This window comes from Lynx canadensis, chromosome C1 (assembly GCF_007474595.2).
Source record: "Lynx canadensis isolate LIC74 chromosome C1, mLynCan4.pri.v2, whole genome shotgun sequence".
Lineage (NCBI taxonomy): Eukaryota > Metazoa > Chordata > Mammalia > Carnivora > Felidae > Lynx > Lynx canadensis.
In genome coordinates, this window is record NC_044310.1 from 54,690,884 (window position 1) to 54,710,621 (window position 19,738).

Here is a 19,738-nt window from a genome sequence, read left to right on the forward strand (position 1 = left end):
TAAACTTTCCCTACTCTGTCTCCTAAATAACTTTTGGTCCACTCTCTGTTTCTATTGCCAGTTTTAGGCCCCCATTATCTGTCTGGGCTAGATTGTTATGATGGTCTCTAAACTGGTCTCCTGCTTCTAGTCTTCGCCACTTAACCCATCTTCCCCACTGCGTGCAAATCTAACCATGTAAATACTTTGCTAGAAGCCTACATTTGGTTCCTAATAACCTACAGAACAAAGCCCAAGTCACTTAGTGTAACATGTGGGCACCCTATGACCTGATCCTTACCTACCTTTTTAGCCCCATCTCCTATCATCGTCTCCTTCTTACTTAGTGTGACTAACAAATAGCAAGTAGCTTTTATTTCTCCATACATATCATCCATTTCATGCTTTTGTGACCATGTTTGTGTGGTTTCCTTGGTCTGGAATGTTAATCTCACTTTTTTGGCTCTCACCAGACTCTTACTTATCTTTTGGGACTCAGATTATGCATGTCAGATGAGACTCCTCTCCGAATCCCCAGGTTAGGGTGGGTGCCTTTCCTCTGTGCTCTAGTGGACTCTAACTTCTGCACATAAGTGGACCCTAATATCATGCTATGCTGAAATCATATATTTGTGAATCTCTCATACCACTCAGCAGTGCTCCTCAAAGGCAGAAGCTCTATCTTATTAGTTCTGTACCCCAATACATAGAAAAATTTACAGCATGTAGCGGGTGACCAGTAAACATCTGCCAAAAGTTTTCAGGTTGCTGGAGGCAATTACTAAGGGAGAAGCCAGGGTCAGTTCTGAGCATGACTATGGAATCGTCATGTGGGCAGATATTAAAGGCTTTCTTACCTGACTAGGCAATTGCTCTATGGCAGTGGCTCCCCAGGTGGAGAGAGCCCCGTGGGCAGGGTTTTCTGGATACACAGGTCCTTGGACTGGCTGCTCAGTTACCTTGCCCAAGAGGTAGAGAAATGAAAGAAGACACAGAAATGGGAAGCTGAAGACGCAAAGAAGGGAAATGGAAAGTCAAAGAAGGCTGAAGAGATGTGACGCTTCTAAAAATGTCTCTAACGGATTGTCATGTGGCTTTGTTTTCAACCTGGATGCTTGAAATTCATTTCAGGAGACTGGTACCGTGGTCGTTATAACAGACTGTGTCTTATTGAGACGCGTGGGGAGGCAACCAGTCTAGAGACCACAAAACTACTATGTCAGTGTGTCGCAGAGCTCTTAACAAATACAGCCAAGCAATAACTCATGACCCCTGTATGGGCCAACACAAGCTGATATTCTTGCCATGATAGTTCGTTAGGGCTTTTATTTTCGATCTAGAAGAAAATATAGGTGAAAGCTAATTTGGTGTCTAAGGGTGAATGGAAACAGGATATGAAGTTTCCTCGTTACTGCCTGATACCACTGATTGTCTCTGTGGCTCAATTAGCCACATCTTGAAAGAAAAGGCAGCATGAGTCTGAATGCTCCTGGAAGGAAGCCCAGTTCTCCAGGTAAGGTTTCAATTGCTTTGTGGCTCAGCCAAGACCATGTGACCTTAGTGTTGGAATCCACCTGAGTATTCTAGGAGGTGCAGGGAGTCTTTTTTCCTCCATGCATATCTTTTCATCTGGGGAAGCTTTGAAGTCTCTCAGACATAGGGAATTTTAAGAGACCGGAAGCATGGAGTTAGATCTCATTTTTAAATAAGTACTTTTAAAAGCATTATACAGTAGGAAAAAACTACTAGACTTGGAGTCAGACACAAATATATTTATTTATTTATTTATTTTAATTTAAAAAAAAAGGTTTTTTAACGTTTATTTACTTTTGAGACAGAGAGAGACAGAGCATGAACAGGGGAGGTTCAGAGAGAGAGAGGGAGACACAGAATCTGAAACAGGCTCCAGGCTCTGAGCTGTCAGCACAGAGCCCGACGCGGGGCTCGAACTCACGAGCCATGAGATCATGACCTGAGCTGTAGTCGGACGCTTAACCAACTGAGCCACCCAGGCACCCCAGACACAAATATATTTAAATATTAGTGTAATTTATTAACCAGGGGGTCTTACACAAGTCATATAATCTCTTCGAGCCTCTGGCTACCCGTAAAATAATGGATGAATGACATCTACCCAGCAGGATGAATTTATGGATTCAGTGACATGAGACGTGAGAGGGCTTACCATTGTAATTAGCACACAGTAGGAACTCTATTTTTTCTTTGCTTATTATTGCTAATGACCAAGTTCTTTAGTTTCTATTTCTGCTCCTGAAGTAAATGGGTTTTTATTTTCCTCCTCTACCCAGTTTTAAAAGCTGTGGGTCTAAAAAAGCACTGGAGCTGTTTGTAACAGAAACAGATGGATGACTAGAGCAGCCAGAAGAAAAATAGGGAGGCTCCATCAGGGAGACATAACAGAGGGCTCGGCTGATTGACTGTAATTTAGGACATCCATCATCATGGGTCCAAGGACAAACACTATGAATTCTAAGCCTGACTCAAGCTCTGATTCCTTCTAAAGTGTTAAATAACTCATTTAACGTCTGACGAAGATTCACCACAATGCTTGGCATAGCTGGGTTGTCTCAGCCAAGATCATTTATTATACACTATCGTTACACATTAATGCAAAAAAATAATTGAGTTCCTACATAGTAAGGGACTTAACTTGGGTCTGTGATACATTTAGGCAGTCTATAAATTCCCTACACACAGGTTGGTAGATATATGTGCATGCCAGTATTTTATGGCGAGAGGATCCATAGCTTTGATTAGATTCTCAATGAAGTCTGTGATCAAAAAGAAGTTAAGAGCTACTGCTACATACTAACAGACGTTTCTTGTTATAGTTAGGACATTTTCATGAGTATGTTTTTCCTGGAATCCTAAAACATTCACCCTGATGAAAACAAGATTGTTTTTCACGCATTGTTTCTATGCATTATTTCTATGACCTATACTATCTTGTAATGGGACTTTTACTACATCAGTTTCTCAACAGAACTCAAACATATTCCAGAATTTCAATTGATGATAAAACATGCTTGAATTTATAACACTCTTCTCCTAACCACGAACTTTCTCCATCATTCTCTCGTATTTCAAAAGACAAAATATCAACTGGTCATCTCAAACAATGAGTTCCTTGAGGATAAGGAACCAAGGCTTGGAGTTTTATCACACCCAAAGGCCAGGTAGCCCAGCAATCTCAATACATTACTTATAAATAAAACCTGCTCTATACTGGAGAGCACCCTTAGGCAGCTATGAAGCAGCAAGCTGTTTCAGGCATGACCTACCATTGGGCATAGCTGAGTGATAGACGATGCACCATAGTGGTAGTGGTGGGAGGGAGGGAGTTTGCTAGCGATTGATGGTTGAGAGTATTTGAAGCAAAGAAGCTGAAGTCACTGTCTCTAGTGCTAAAATGAAAACCAGTAATTCAGAGATAGAAATGGTATTCATTCCCCTCTTGCCTTTTGATTGTGTGGCTGACTCTATTCTATCACAGGGGAGCCCTAAAAGGCCTAGAGTGAAGCCCCCAGCACCCCACCCCCTCCTAACCAGGGGACACTCTGTCATAAAGATGCCTGATCCACCTCTTTAATTCTTCAGAGATGAGGCCAACTCAAAAGGTTGTTTGGCAAAGGGAGTATTTCATCCCACATGCAAACCACTGACTTAGTTGTATATTGCTCTTTGCTTTCCTGACTACAAACTTATTTTTCTGTAATACTGATAGCGATAGAATGGAGCAGACCATATAGAACAGATACTCCCAGGAGCGCTGGGAGAGGAGACTAGGGAAGCACAAGATCACTGGGTCTCATGAGCTAGTTTAGCAAGTGCATGGTCGGGGCACAGTGTGCACCAACTGCTCTCCGCTCAGCCTCCCAGCAGACATGTGTACATGGGTCGAGAGCTTGGGCCTTGGGTTCCAACAAGCCTGAATTTGACCCCTGACCCATCATTTACTATCTCTACCATGTTGGAAATCTGTGGTGCTTCTCTGAGAGGTGTGCCTCATCTGCAAAGCGGGGATGGTTATACCCACATAACAGTGTGGGGCTGTGAGTTCTAATGAGATAATCCATGAAAATTACATGATGGCATTTAACAAATTCTAGCTAGCCTTCTTCCACAGAATTTAATTTTCTAAAAAAATAATGTATTTCTATGTATAATATATGTAAAATGTAATGTATATTACATTTTGGAAATATAAAAAGTTAGGTTTTAATCTATTCTGTTAATGTAGATTATAGACATATATTAATATATTTAATATATGTCTTTAATATATATGTAAAATATATTCTTAAAAATCAATATTCTTACATTGCTTCTGTTTCTTACGCAAAGACCAAACATAACTGAATCTATTTTTTGATGGTGAAGGTAACATTCTTGCATCGACTTGAGACAACTTTAAAAGTGCTTTTTATATGTATCATTTTTAGAATCCCGATTAATGCCCCATGCTCTACTTCAACAAAGCCATCAGGCACTGTTCATTGGGCCGGTGGCCCCAAGATAAAAGCCCTTTCCTTCTCCAGACAGTGTGATGCATCTTTTCGTCTTTGGCAGTTGCCCTAACTACCTATCTTTAACTTTGCCTCTTTGACTCATCTATTTGGCTGCTGCCCTTCTGGTCTGGAAAAGGAGATCAAGAAGGATGTTCTATCTGTCCTTAAAACAAGAGGGAACAGGCACTGAGGGAGAGTCTGAGGGTCTCTTCTGTGTTATATACACAAGTGTGAGTACACTTTATTTGTGCATACATATCCAAGTGTGACACCTTCTTTCACCTTTCCTTCTACTTCTTCATTTACTTTGCTGCATTTTTAGGACTTTGGCTGTATCTATGATTCATGCCCTTAGATAAGTAAAGATTTGCAAGTGAGTATTTAGTGGAGGTTCTTTTCTCAGTGATGGAAAAAGTCTTAACCTGAAAACTCCTTGTTCAGTTGCTTATACCAAATAATGATGGAGAAGGTCATTTTTAGCACTCAAGTCTTTGCCTGGCTTGGAACCTTTTTTTTCAATTCAGTGAATGTTCACTGACTATCTGCTGTGTATGTGGCACTGAATTAGGTTCACAGATGGGGCACAAGATGAATAAGAAGTGGGTCCCGTTCTCAAGCAGTTTAAAGTCTAAGAGAACAAAGATAATGTAAACTGTAATAGGAGGCAAAAATTTGGTAAGTTCTATAATGAAGTCGCAAGTGAAGTTTGGAAGAACCCAAGGGGAGAAAAATTCAGTTCTGTAGGAAAACTTGGTACAGACATAGGTGGGCACTTCTGAGCCAGCCTGAGGATGGGTGGGTTTCTGTGGGTGTAGTTTGAAGAAACGGTCGTCCAAAGAGATAGACCTCCAAACAGAGGCTAACACGTAGGTCATGAATATACTTGTTTAGGGAATGAGGAGAATGTTTGGTTGCAGAGCACAGTGTTCAAAGAGTAATGATGACAGATAAAACTGGAGAACTATGAAAGACCTGGTCCTAAATGCCACACGAAGTAGGGAGTTCTGTCTTCTGATGACTTCAGAGCAGATTGAATTCCACTGAAATCACTGAGGTGGGCTGTACTTAGACCAAGTGGCTGAGGCGAGAAGGTGTGTGCATGTGTTTACGTGGCCATAAAAAAGAAAGAAAAAAAACGAGAGCTAGCCTTGGTTTTCTTTTTAAAAAAAAAATTTTTTTAACATTTATTTATTTTTGGGACAGAGAGAGACAGAGCATGAACGGGGAAGGGGCAGAGAGAGAGGGAGACACAGAATCCGAAACAGGCTCCAGGCTCTGAGAGGTCAGCACAGAGCCCGATGCGGGGCTTGAACTCACAGACCGTGAGATCATGACCTGAGCTGAAGTCGGACGCTTAACCGACTGAGCCACCCAGGCGCCCCTAGCCTTGGTTTTCAAGGGAGTTTCAAAGGAGAAATATCTGGGGCAGCCTGACTAGTGTGCTGGCAAAATTTTAAATTAAGCGTGTAGATTCTGTTATAAATGTGACTGTTCCAGGAAGAACAAAATACATTTGTGAAACGTACCACATAATTAGCTTAATTCAGATTCAGCATTTGTATCTTGGCATTTCTACAGATACCATTTCTAATGACTTTTTTTTTCTGTTTTGTTTTGTTTTCTATTATTAAAGTCACCTTTTACTTTCCTTGTCTTTGAGGTTATAGTCTCATAAAGTGAAAAGTCTTTTTAGAGTACTTAACAGAAAATTTAATCAAAATGCTAAGCCAGAACTCAGCTAAAAAAGTATTGGCGTCATTGGAAATGTGATTCAGATTGCTAGGGCAGTGCCGTTCAGCCAAATAGGGGTTCATGACACTATTCTAGACATTTAGAAAGTAATGAGTTATATTTATCATAGAAGTGGAAACAAAAACATATTCAAACATAAAGCTACGTGGTAATTTAGAGTACTAGAGAAGATGGTTATGTAGTTTTGTGTTCTCTCTCTCTACATATATAGGTACACATATTTATATTTTTATATTGGTCTATATATCATACACACGTATTTGAGCTGAAGTAAAGCATGAAAGTTGGAGTCCAGTCCCCTCTATAATTCTCTGTGTGGCTGTGGGCCTATTGCTTTAAACTCTCAGGGCTTTAGTTTTGCTGATCCAGTACCAAACCAAATGTTGATGTCCACTCTGCTATTCTGTGACTTAATTACCTGTCAGTTGTGCTGTGTTATTTCCTCTTTTTTGTCCTTTAACGGAAGCTGATTAAAACCCCCTTCCAAGAACAAACAAAAATAAAAATTGGCTTAAATTATGATTTGGAAGTTGGTTAAAAACCTCAAAGCCTTCTTAAACCATTACCTTTAGGGGGGAAAAAGTAATTCAGCAAACCATACCATAGATTTTTATTAATCCAAAAAATTTTAAGAATTTAACCTGGGATCAGTTTTATATTCAGACTCAATTTTTAGAAAATAACGATGTGACAAGCCATTGATTTTGCTAAGAACATTATTTGTTAAGCATGATTTATTTAGGTTTCATAGCAATCCTATGACATAAGATCCATTTTATGGATGAGCATATTGAGGTTAAGAGAGGTGTAAATTTATTCAAATTAGCACAAGTAGCTAGTGGCAGAACCGGTTAGTTACGTGGGACTAGAGCTGCAGAGAAGTGATAGCATCTTACATCCATGCAGGGATTGAAAGAGACAGCTGACTTCCAAAGAACCAAGTTCCCTTGCCAGAGTGCAAAGCTTTTGCTGGGGCGTGGCTTCACAGACTCAGACTGTTTTTCAGCATCTCTTACATCTAGGTGAGACTATTTGGTATACAAGCCATGCTGTTCTGGCCAGTGGCATATAAGCAGGACTATCTCTTTCCTGGCTGAGGTGGTAAAATATCTGAGATAGCTTTCTCATATTCTTCCACAGCAATCTTAGAGACCATGTCTTAAAGGTGACAGCTTTATGAGATGGAAGGAGCCTAGGTGAACAGATTGGAGATATATAGATATAGATACAAATACAGATATAGATATAGATATAGATATAGATATAGATATAGATATAGATAGACACATATTTGATATATATCAAGAAGGATTCATATATATGAAATTGAGCTAACAGCACTCCCTGATGGATTGGCTATGGAGAACAAGGGAAAGGAGGAGTGCAAGGTGCTTCTTAGGTTTCTAGATGAAGCATCTTGGGGGATGATGGTACCATTTTACTTGGAGAGAAACCCCCTGAAAAAGAAACTGGCTTGGGAGGAAGATCAGCTTTCGATTACCCATGCTTCATGTGAACATTTGTCATTATCTTGTTAGACTGGTGAAAAGTAGGCAAGATTTTATAGAATCTTACAGTTAACATATCCAACAGAAGAAACCCGAAAATATACTAGAAGGTTTGTGAGGGGAAATGCATTTTCCTTCCCTTTTCATATTAACAAGGAAAGAGAAGAACCTTACTATTTTCACTGGATTGGATACTTTACTTTTAGATGATATATACTACCACAGTTTACTGTTTTTCAACCCCCAATTAAGATGATAAAAATAATCACACAAATAAATAATGATATTGCTTTCTGCTTGGGTAGCATTTAATTTACATATCCAAATCCATTTTCTCATTTAAGACAATAATCATGGGAAGCAGGTAGTTTACAGGTCAGGAAGCTGAATTCTGGAGAGATCTTTTTTTCAACAACACATATGTGGTTAGTGGTAAATCTACAGTCTGGTTTTGGGACTGACTGCAAATGTAGCACAACTCTGTGAGGGGTTTGAGTTCAGGAAGTATGGAGGTTTCAACAGAAGGCTCTTAATTAGGTTGAATCTCAATTAGGATTATCAAAAGTGATATATTTATATACTGTCACAAATGGTAAACTCTTTTTTTTTTTAATTTTTTTTTTTTCAACGTTCATTTATTTTTGGGACAGAGAGAGACAGAGCATGAACGGGGGAGGGGCAGAGAGAGAGGGAGACACAGAATCGGAAACAGGCTCCAGGCTCCGAGCCATCAGCCCAGAGCCTGACGCGGGGCTCGAACTCACGGACCGCGAGATCGTGAGCTGGCTGAAGTCGGACGCTTAACCGACTGCGCCACCCAGGCGCCCCACAAATGGTAAACTCTTAAGTGGTAAGAAATGTTCAGGAATTCAGGAAATTTAAATATTTTGGTTAGAGTTTCTATACAGAACCTAACTCAAATGTTAGTTTTCAAATAACTAGTGTAGCATAGTACTTTTGGCAAAAGAACAGTGTAATTTTATCTCTTGATGATGTAGAAGAGACTCATTTCATTTATTTAGCATATCATAGTGACATTAAACAATTTAATTACTTTTGGAGCTTTCTGGAACAAGGTAATAGATGATGTTACTTTCCTTCTTGAATACTTTCTTTTTTTAAATTTTTTAAATATTATTTTTGAGAGCGAGATAGAGTGAGAGTGGGAGGGGCAGAGAGAGAGGGGGGCACAGAATTCAAAACAGGATCCAGACTCTGAGCCATCAGCACAGAGTCAGACGCAGGGCTCAAGCTCATGAGCTGTGAGATCATGACCTGAGCCGAAGTCAGACGCTTCACCGACTGAGCCACCCAGGCGCCCCTCAAACACTTTCAATGACTGCCTGTTGCTCTTAAAATCTAAAGTCTCTAACTTGACCTTCAAGAACTTGAATGATATGGCCTTGCACTTCCTCATCTTATGTCACTCTTCACACCAAACACCACAAAATTATGCATACATGTCATACTGATGAAGAGATAAACAGTTAAAGTGGGTGGCAGCTACTTAATTGAAGGTGGGTGTTTTAGGGTTACTTAGTAACTGATCTGTGATCTCACATTATTCAAGGGTAATATTAGATACAGTATCCCTAGACCAGAAGAATCTCTGGCACATGACAGATATTCAGCAGGTTCCTATTCTATCAACCACTGAGTGAGAAGATGAGGAGGTCTTCTGATAGTGATCACAAATAGTCTGGAACTTGCATGACTCTAAGCATGACTCTAAGCACTGAATAAAAGGCTAGGGTTGTATCCCTGGCCATTACTGGGATATTGGTGAAGAGAATACTGACCAATATGGAAAAATTGTCATTCTGACCTTGCTAGGTAAGAATGAGGATCTAGAACCAAAGAATCATTAGTAGAATAACAAACATCAATTTGAATGTTTAGTATATAAGATTTATAAGTATGACCATTTAGCCATGTGGAGGGGATTGCTTGATAATTCTGCAAGCCTACCAAGGGTTAATTTCCCAAGAGCATTAACTTGATATTTTCTGCCTCCAATGAGAATAGACAAAAGGGGATCAGGTTTTCATTGCAATTTGATAGATTTATATTATCCCACAGGAATAATTTCATGTCAATGAATTTTGTTATCTGTTAGGATTTATAGCCAAAGCATGGATGGTGGGACGACAGAAGGATGGATGGATGGAGGGCAGGTGAATAAATACATGGATAATCATGATCTTTATGACCCTTGTAAGTGGGATCCATCTACATACATCCCAGAGGCCTTTGAGACCTCTCAAAAGAACTTAGAGCTAAATTCTCTATTTAGTTCCCTTTTGAGACTTGTATTTTTTGTGCATGTTTATCTGATGACTGATCTTATTTTTTAAAAATATCTCCTTCTATATATATTTTTAAGTTTTCAGACCATTTCTATTCTATTTTGGAAGTAGGCTTCATGGGCTCTTGGTAAGTGAAGTTGGCTAATGGCCTGTGGTGGGTTGGCTCTGCAGTGCCATGTAAATCTCCTTTCCCCTTGTCCACCTCTGTGCCTCTCCCTAGTAGGTTAGAATTAAACCACGAGAATTCTATGCAGAATGTGTTCCAGCTTTCTTTTTCAATTCACCTTTGACAAATTTAACTCAGAGCACTAAATGGCACATGTAGTAACAAGTTAGAGGTTTTACCAAAGTACTTGCTCTTTCCTCTCTGGATGAAATATAAAAAGACAAGGGCACATGAAAAGGATTTTTGTTACTGTCCAGTTTGCTTTCTTTGGGATGTATTCCCTTGTTGAAAATGGAGTGTTTTGGAAATGAAATTTGGTGAATTGTGATTCAGTGAATTTTTCTGTTTATGCCTCAAAACCAGAGTCCATCTGAACAGGATCATTAACTTTAATTTAATCTTACATGTCAGTGTCAGGCAGGGGAGGGACTGGAGATGGAGGGGAGAGAAGAGAGTCAGTGTATGTGGGAAGAGAGAATGAGAGGGAGGAAGGGGGAATAAGAGGGAAGCCATTTTATAGAACAAGGTTCTCATTGAACAGGTCAAATTAATTTTGTGTTTGAAGTGTTATTTTCCAAGCAAAGTATGTGTGTCTCCTCATCACAATGGAAGCAAGAAACTCCAAATTCAATATACCACTAATCCAAGTAGAGGTGACATTGGCTTATTCTCAAATCACACTGGGAAGACCAGCTGATTAAGTTCGTAATAGACTTGCACATAGTAAAGGCTTCATCAATGCTGTATTTTTATGCTACAGGAGATGGTTATATTTCCTGAAAAGACTGTGAGTCTTCTAATCCCCACTTATCTGTTGTGATAGATGTTACCAGATTAAATTTATTGAGACCAAGTTTGGTTTCTCTATTAAAAGTGTAATCCAAGAAAGCTCAAGATTTTGAAATTTTGATTATTACCGATTTTTGATGTATTTTTATTTCTAGAAGAATAGATCTACAAATCAGGCATTTAGTTGCTTTTATGTAATCAGCTGAAATAACTGGTTCCCAAATGCTTTGTAACTATCAAAACTGCAAGAAAAGCAAGAGAAATCTGCATGTAGTGGTGCACAATATAATGTAGGTGTTATACAGGACTTTTATACCCATTTAAACTTTACCCAAAGCTTTTATGATGAACAGCTGAGAAAACTGAGACTCAGAAGTTAAGTTTCTTGCCCCAGGACATAGAATAGACGACATTCGAATCCAAGTCTTTCAGAGCTCAACCCTCCTAACTTTCATTACAACTGCATACTCTTCCCAAGGATCTTTCTGCTTAAGTCTTAATAGAAGTTGTTCATCTGCTTAAAATTCCTCCTAATTCTACTCAGCTCCTTCATTACATTAATAATAGCATAGCAGACACTAAGTCTTTTTGTGGCAAATCCGTTCCATGACCATCTTCTCTTTAACATTTTCTTCCGTGTCACCAAATGTCAAATATTTCTTTAAAAAAAAAAAAAGTCATCACTGTTTTTAACTCCTTGAAGTTCTGAATTGCCTTCTAGCAATCTTCATTTTAGTGCATGAACATGAACTCTCACGTATCAAATCTGAATGTTAAGGTGCCATCCATCTCACATCCTTTCACAGTCCAATACTAATGGAGGACATCATCAGGATGCACATTTCTCCCCGTAGGCTCCCCTCAGAATGATCGGGTACCATCTTTGTGCCTATTAAGTACAAAGAACAACTGAATTTCCTTTGAGTCACATAAGAATGAAGGTAAAACATTCAGACCAAAGGGCACATGCCCATCAATTTTGGACAATTTTGATGAGAATTGAAAATATATAGAGCAACCAGCAAACATTTGCTGAGTGACTACCATGTACCAAGTACTGCCTGACACTGAACTTTCCTTTATTAAGCAGTTCCCGTATCTTATGCAGTAGTCTAAGTACTGAAAATCATAAACATAAAAAACCATGGGAAGGGCTGAACTCTGTCTTCACCTATCTTACATTGTTCTGTAAGACCCTCTGACAAAGAATCTGAATTGGATTATAGTACCTATATTTAAAACTTAGAGGAAGAGCTGATACGCAAAGAATCTTAATCTTTCCTGAGAGAAATACAGCGACCATCATAATGAATAGATATTGACAGTCTAGAGTTACTGTCAATATGCGGCATTATGCCCAGGACAATTAAATTTGTCTGTTTTATATTACTGAGACCAAGTGCTTGGCCTGGGTTCCTGCAGAAAATAAATAATTCCATTACATGTGATTCACCTTTGAGTAACCCTCCAAGCTGAAGGCTCAAGCTGAAAATTTACGTTATCACACAAAGAATAGATTTTGCAAACATTTATTAGGTGTCCTTATGTTCCCTGGGCAGCATACAAAGATTTAAACATGCAAAATACAGTCTTCATATGTAAGAAATGTGCATCTTAATTTTCCTAAAAAGGTCTTTCAATTAAAAAAAAAATCTAGTTGGTTTTTGTTTGTTTGTTTTTTAATAAGAGAGCAAAATGAATTGTGATGACTGACAAAGAGATATCCAGACACGTGAGGAACTTGGACTCTGGAGTCAGGCAGAAGGGACTCTGAAATGTGGTCTGTCAGCTACTAGCTGTGTGTTCTGGTACCAGTTACTCCTCATACTCCACGGTATAGAATCAATACGATAATAGCTCCCATCATATGAGGTTGTACTGGGGTAAGATAAAGAACTTCCTGATACATTCCCTAAACCATCGTAAGTACTTAATAATTTACTTCCGTTCGTTTTTCACTATGATATGTGTTTTGGGCTAAATTGAGCTTTTTGATGTGCTCTTATGCACATTTTTCACTTAAAAATGTGGTGAGGCCTTAGCACACCACTCACCCTGCATTTCCATTCTCTGCTCTAACGCCTATGCATTCATTCAGATAGTTCCATCCTGTGCTGTTTGGGGCTCCTTCTTCCCTAACACTTCCGTTTGCACAAATGCATATCAAAAACCTGAACATCCATGGAATTGTAGGTTGCAAAGATCAGAAAAGTCATTAGTTTTTGTTTTAACCATTATAAAAACTTTGGCCATTTTTTTTTTTTTTTTTTTACTTGTTAAACAGATATGGATGGTGTGTCCACCATGTCCCCTGCATTGCTCTGGGTACTACAAGAAGCATCATGACCACCCCGTAAAAAGTTGCTTGGTTTTGGAGTCAGACAGAACTGGCTCAAATCTTGGTCTTATCGCTTGTTTGCTTAGTGATCTTAGAAGAACTTAATCCCTTGGAGTCTGTTTCTTAATTCATAAGATAGGGGGTTGGTGATACCTTCTGAGCTCATTGAAAGGGTTAGTCTGTGTGAAGTGCTTAGCACAGTACCTGGCACATACGAGGTACTCAGTGAATAAGAGGTACCTCCCTTTGCTCTTAGTGATTGCAAAGAGAAAAACTGGGATTATCCCTCCAAACCTCATGCCCTGTGAGGACATTAATCTTATATTAAAAGTAACATAATGCCTCTTAGATTCTCTTTGCTGCAAATGACAGCCACCAATGGGTCAAACTGGGATTTGATCCCAAATCTTTGGATTCCAAAGAGGGCCATGCATTCTGCTCCTTCCCACCAGGTCTCCTGCTTGTGTTTCTGGAAACTGGAATCTTCATGCTTTGGGTGAGACACATGAGGGAATGATTTGTGTCCCTCTAAGAACTGTATTTTGCATACTGACTGACCCTAAACAGCTCACTGCCATCCCTTCTCCTCGTGCTCCTTTTTTTTTTTTTCCACACCAGTAGGTCACTCTAGACCCAGCTTTGTGCCCTGGCCTTGCATTGTCCAAGCTCTGCTCCAAAGCACTGTTTTGGGAAAGATAGGAAGTGGAAGAACCAAATATACCCCAGGAAGATGATCTCCAAAAGTACTGCCTTTTCAACAATTTCATAGGCAATACGCTTATACGAAGGCTTTAACACCACAATGAAGAGCTATTAGTGAAAGCAATGTGTAAGCAAGATGGTGAAATGAGTAAAGAAAGTAATCAAAAAACAATACCTTCAAAGGAGCTCTGTCTCTCAACAATCAAATACACAGAATATGCCCCCCCCCCCACCAGCCCCAGCAGGGCCCTCTCTCCCCCAGCATTAGAACCTGGCTTTGTCTTTGGCTCTTCTCCTCTCTACTGCATCCCTACATCTCTCCCCATCTCAGCCCCTTTACATTAGCTCATGTGATAAACCAGTTGCTGCCAATGTGCTAATAGGACAGTGACCATTTTACATGTGGATTCTCCTTGTTGTCCCACAGCTAGCAGTGGAATGGCAGGAATTCTGGACAAGGATAGAAAGGAGGATGTAACTGGCAGGACTCTCCACTTAGACTCCTCTATGGGAGGACGGCATCTCTGGTTAAGGCCAACAGTGTCTTCTGTGTGTCTGGGTCTCAGCTCCTGCCTAGAGGATGTTCACACCTCAGTTTCTCTTTCTGGACTCAATTCCAGGACGATTACCTCAACTTGTCCATCTACAGAATCAGTCTTCATTTCTAAGGAGAACAAAATTTCAAATGGGATTTTTAAAAATAAAACAGAAGACATAAAACCAAGCAAAAACCCTGTAGGTTCTTTTGACTATCAGATTTTGATGTTTGATCTAAAATTAATATAGAGTCCAAATTTTTCTTTTTGGAATTTCCCTCCGAACAATTCTGTTTTCAGTGTAACATTTAAAGGCTCATATTCAGAATTTAGCATTTGCTTAATGAGTTTTTATAGAACAGTTGTACTCTGGAGAAAAAAAATGGGTAAAGGTCATTATGTTCTGCTCTACTATTTCTTCTTCACCTGCAGAGTTGTATACTCTTAAAACCAGGAAGTTCCAAGGTAATTTGACTTTTTTTTTTAAATTATCTCAGGGAAGTTTCAGAGAACAACACTAGTAAACACAATTTGTGTTTTAAACTTAAAAGATATTTTCTTAAGTTAAAAAAAAAGACTCTCCAACTTTTTGGACCTTTCACAAGAAATATATTTTACATATGAGTATACTAAATGTTGTTTATCCATTTATCTACTGATAGAGAACAATTTCATTATAAAAATTTTTATTATTGAAGTATAGTTGATATAAAGTGTTATGTTAGTTTCAGGTACAAACATAATGATTTGACAATTCTATGTATTATGCAATGTTTACCTCAATAAGTATAGTTACCATCTGTCACCGTGAGAACTATTTCATTTTGAGGAGAATTTTATTCAGAAAATAATTGTAACTAAATGATCAGGCGTACCTTTATAGGTTTAATTGCATATATATAATAAGTGGAGCTTAGGGGCGCCTGGGTGGCTCAGTCGGTTAAGTGTCCGACTTCGGCTCAGGTCATGATCTCGAGGTCTGTGAATTCGAGCCCCGCATTGGGCTCTGTGCTGACCGCTCAGAGCCTGGGGCCTGTTTCAGATTCTGTGTCTCCCTCTCTCTCTGACCCTCCCCCATTCATGCTCTCTCTCTGTCTCAAAAATAAATAAACATTAAAAAAAATTAAAAAAAAAATAAGTGGAGCTTAAAGGCTTTTGAAGAAATCTCTTGTCAATTTAGAAAAGCCTGACTGTGAGAAGTACTGTATATTTAGAAGCTCATGAGATACTACTGGGCCTGACCTATAGATTCAGGGTTCATCTATGTACATTCATCTATGTACAGATGGCAAGTGAAACCATGTGGGTTTGCCCCAGGGAGAGGGTATAGAGGACCCTAGGACAAAATCCTGAAGAACTTCAACATTTGGGGAGCAATAGAGGTAAGGGAGCCTCCAATTTCCTCCCTGGAAATGATGATAATAAAACCTAACTTAGGCAGTTATTTGAGAAGAAAACACCTCCTACTTTTTCACATACATGAGTCAACAGATGTAAAGCAACTGGTGCCTGGCTTATAGGTAAGGCCTCAGTAACGATAACTAATAATATTACACTGATGAAACTTCTTATTCTATATTTTTCTTATGTTATCACTGTTGTCAATTTCTGTACTCTTTGCTTTATGTTATTACCTTGTAACATCATATCCAGGATCACCTATTTTGCCACCCTCTTAAAAAATCAGTCTATTTTTAATTTCATTGTTATTCCCAGACTTGACTAGCTCCTCTCGTAGTACCAAAGGAAACTAAAAGAATCTAAATTAAGTGGAGAGGAGCTAGAGGCACAGGCCAGACTTCCTGTGTGGCTGACCCAAGGCTGCAGTTCTGGATGCATACTGGAGGATGTTCTCACCTCCACAGCTTGGAGGAGAATCGTTCTAGCCCAAGATCATCAAGACAACAAAATTCTTTCCCTTAATATCTCTTTGTTTTGATATTGACAAAGGAATAGTTACTTCATTTCTTAAAAAACAAGTGATGTTTTTCCCTCCCATTTCTGGTAAAGAATAGTTGACAAATATTCATGACCCAACCTAAAAACAATTACAGAAATTGACTTTAAAATTGTCATGAAGTTCTGGAGTCAGAAGTGGAAAATCATTACTCCCTTTCAAAAAACTTATTTGAATATTTTTTTAATGAACTCTGAAACGTATGACCACACCTGTACATTCACTTTTAACACAGTTGGTATGATTGTTTCTTCCTGGATCTTCTCAAAGAGCTGTTAAGATACAAATAACTTCTACGTTTCATAACTGTTTGCTTTAGTCTTTCAGAGTTGTCTTCCTACTTTCCTAAATTTCTCCAACCTTTCCACTTCTCGAGGGGGAAAAATGTTTCCAATGCTTTCTCTTATTTGACAATTTGGTTAGTTCTGTTTTTCTGGAATGTCACATATTTGGTGTATTCCCGTATGTATTCCGTATATAGAAAAGTATTCTAGATATAGGAAATGCAACTTTCAGTGAAATTAAAATTACAGATTGGCATAGCATTTTGTGAATGTGTGCAAATTCTTTCTTCCCTTATTATTGGCTTATTTGTTTTAGACAGAGATTAAGACACAAAGAGATAGAACTTGTATTAAGGTACACAATTTAAAATGATGCTGGAAATGAACTCTGTCCCCTGAATCCTGATCCTTTGCACTTTTCACTGGAAGATGGACAATTCATGGTGTTTGTGACTTAGTTCATATTGGCTATTGTCCAAATTTGGTGGTCATAACAGGACAGAATCTATGGAAAACTACTATTGCCTGTTCTCTTACCAATTTAATACAAGAATTACTGGAATTTATGTGTATTTTCTGATCTGTTTGGTGGAACATGCTGTCTCTTATAGTCAAGTTATAGATAATAAAATGATTTGGGGCGCCTGGGTGGCGCAGTCGGTTAAGCGTCCGACTTCAGCCAGGTCACGATCTCGCGGTCTGTGAGTTCGAGCCCCGCGTCAGGCTCTGGGCTGATGGCTCGGAGCCTGGAGCCTGTTTCCGATTCTGTGTCTCCCTCTCTCTCTGCCCCTCACCCGTTCATGCTCTGTTTCTCTCTGTCCCAAAAATAAGTAAAAAACGTTGAAAAAAAAAAAAAAGAAAAGAAAATGATTTGAAAACATAAAATAATAATAGCATTTATTTTAAAGTCCTATAAAAACCAGCAGTGATTGGTAAAATATAGCATTTACTGTGACCCCAAACCTGAATTAGAAGCATGGAAAAGCCAATTAAGAGGCCTGGACCCAAGAAGAAAATGATGATTGTCATTATGATATTTTTTCTCTATAAGACGATAAGGCAATTAGAGGTAAGAAGCAAGAAAATTTTAACGATTAAAATTAAAAATGAGGGTGCCTGGGTGGCTCAGTCAGTTGAGCATCCCACTGTTGATTTCAGCTCGGGTCATGATCTCAGCGTCATGGGATGGAGCCCCATGTCAGGCTCCATACAAAGTGTGGAGAATCTCTCTCACCCTCTTCACCTCTCCCCACTGACACGTACTCTCTCTCTCTCTTTAAAATTAAAAATAATAATAAATAAAAATTAATGGGGGAAGGTGTTCCTAAATATTATGGGTGGGTAGTTTTAAATGTCAGTGAGTTTTCCTATAAACTCATGTGAAGAGTAATGAAGAGCTTAATGTGGGAAGAGATTTTTTTTTAAACAAACATTGACATTTTAAAGACCTAAACACCTTAAATGGAATGACTATTAAAATGCAAAATTAAACTGAACAGAGACATTTTGGGGATCACATATGAGTAGAATCCTAAGAGCCAGATAATGAATGACTCACGTAAGCTGAGTGGTTTGGGCTGACTCACATGTTTTGGAAGAAGGTGTCATCAAATCTCTGATTCTGTCAATGTTTTTCCCTTTGTTCCACCTGTTAGTGCCAAACAAATCCTGAAATTTAGTGACTTTTCCAGCTCCAATTTGTCAAGAAGGCTTTCCAAACCACCAATAACAAGTCTAAGACTTTGAAATATATAGGCATCTAGTATATCTGAATAATACTCACTAAGAAACATGAGCCATATATGTAACTATGGAACATGTAGGAGATAGGAATCCCAGACAGAGCCTTGACAGGATAGGAATGGAAGAACCAAGATTGGGCTTGGTTTCTCCAGGATGGAAGAAAGGAGCCTTCTTACCCCAATACTTCCTGAATGATGCTTCCTGGAAGATATTTTAAATCAACAAATGTTATCTGGTACCTATACCAGGTGTAGGGAACATACAGAAGGAATCCTTGGTCTGTGTCATAGAAAAGCTCACAGCCTATGAGGGAAACTGACATAGGAACTAAGTGAAACAATTTGATAAATAAAAATATACCTAAGAGCAACATTAGGGGTCGGGGGGGGGGGCACAGAATAGTCAGTTTCTTATACCTCTAGGGCTGAGAAGCCCTCACAGAGAAGGTGGCATTTGTCTGGGCCTTGATAGATGGTTGAAATTCTAAATATCCGAATAGGAAAATCACCTCAACCAGAGGTAAGAACCACTTATAGAAGAAAGAGATACTGGAGTACAGATGTTGGGGTATGTTCAGAGAATGGTTAATAATCCACAGAATTGAAGAATGAGAAAAAGATGAGATGGGACTATGGGAGACAAAGATGTGTTCTGTCAATGTAGCTCTCTTGTTCATGTAATCTGTGCCTTGGAATGGTCCTACTCTCAGGATATGTCTCACCCAAAAATTGCTGTTTATATAAATCTGTGATATGGTTTCTTGACCAAGGACCTATTTAGTGATGAATAACAATAATCTAAGAGAAACTTGCAATCTTTTCTATATCTAGCCCGGATCTCCTTTGCATTCTTTATATTCTTAGATTGTTCAGAGAGCTAAGAACTTACAGTGCTGGGTCTTTGATAAACATCTGTTGAAAATAATAATGAATCATGTCCACGTGCACACACAGATACTTACATAAACTTTCACTGCTTTTTAAATGTTCGAAGTTAACTGGTGTGTTGCAACTTCAAAAATTTCGTTCACTTGGGGGCACCCAGGTAGTTCAGTCGGTTAAGCTTCTGACTTTGGCTCAGGTAATGATCTCACAGTTCATGAGTTGGAGCCCTGATACCGTGTACTTGAATGTTGCTAGGAGTGTTCAA

The 19,738-nt window shown here is 38.9% G+C and overlaps 1 protein-coding gene across 8 annotated transcripts in view; it reads left to right on the forward strand.

Moving 5' to 3' along the window:
- The window catches only part of SGIP1 (SH3GL interacting endocytic adaptor 1), a 199,897-nt gene that overhangs the window by 65,387 nt on the left and 114,772 nt on the right, over positions 1-19,738 (forward strand). The window lies entirely within an intron of this gene.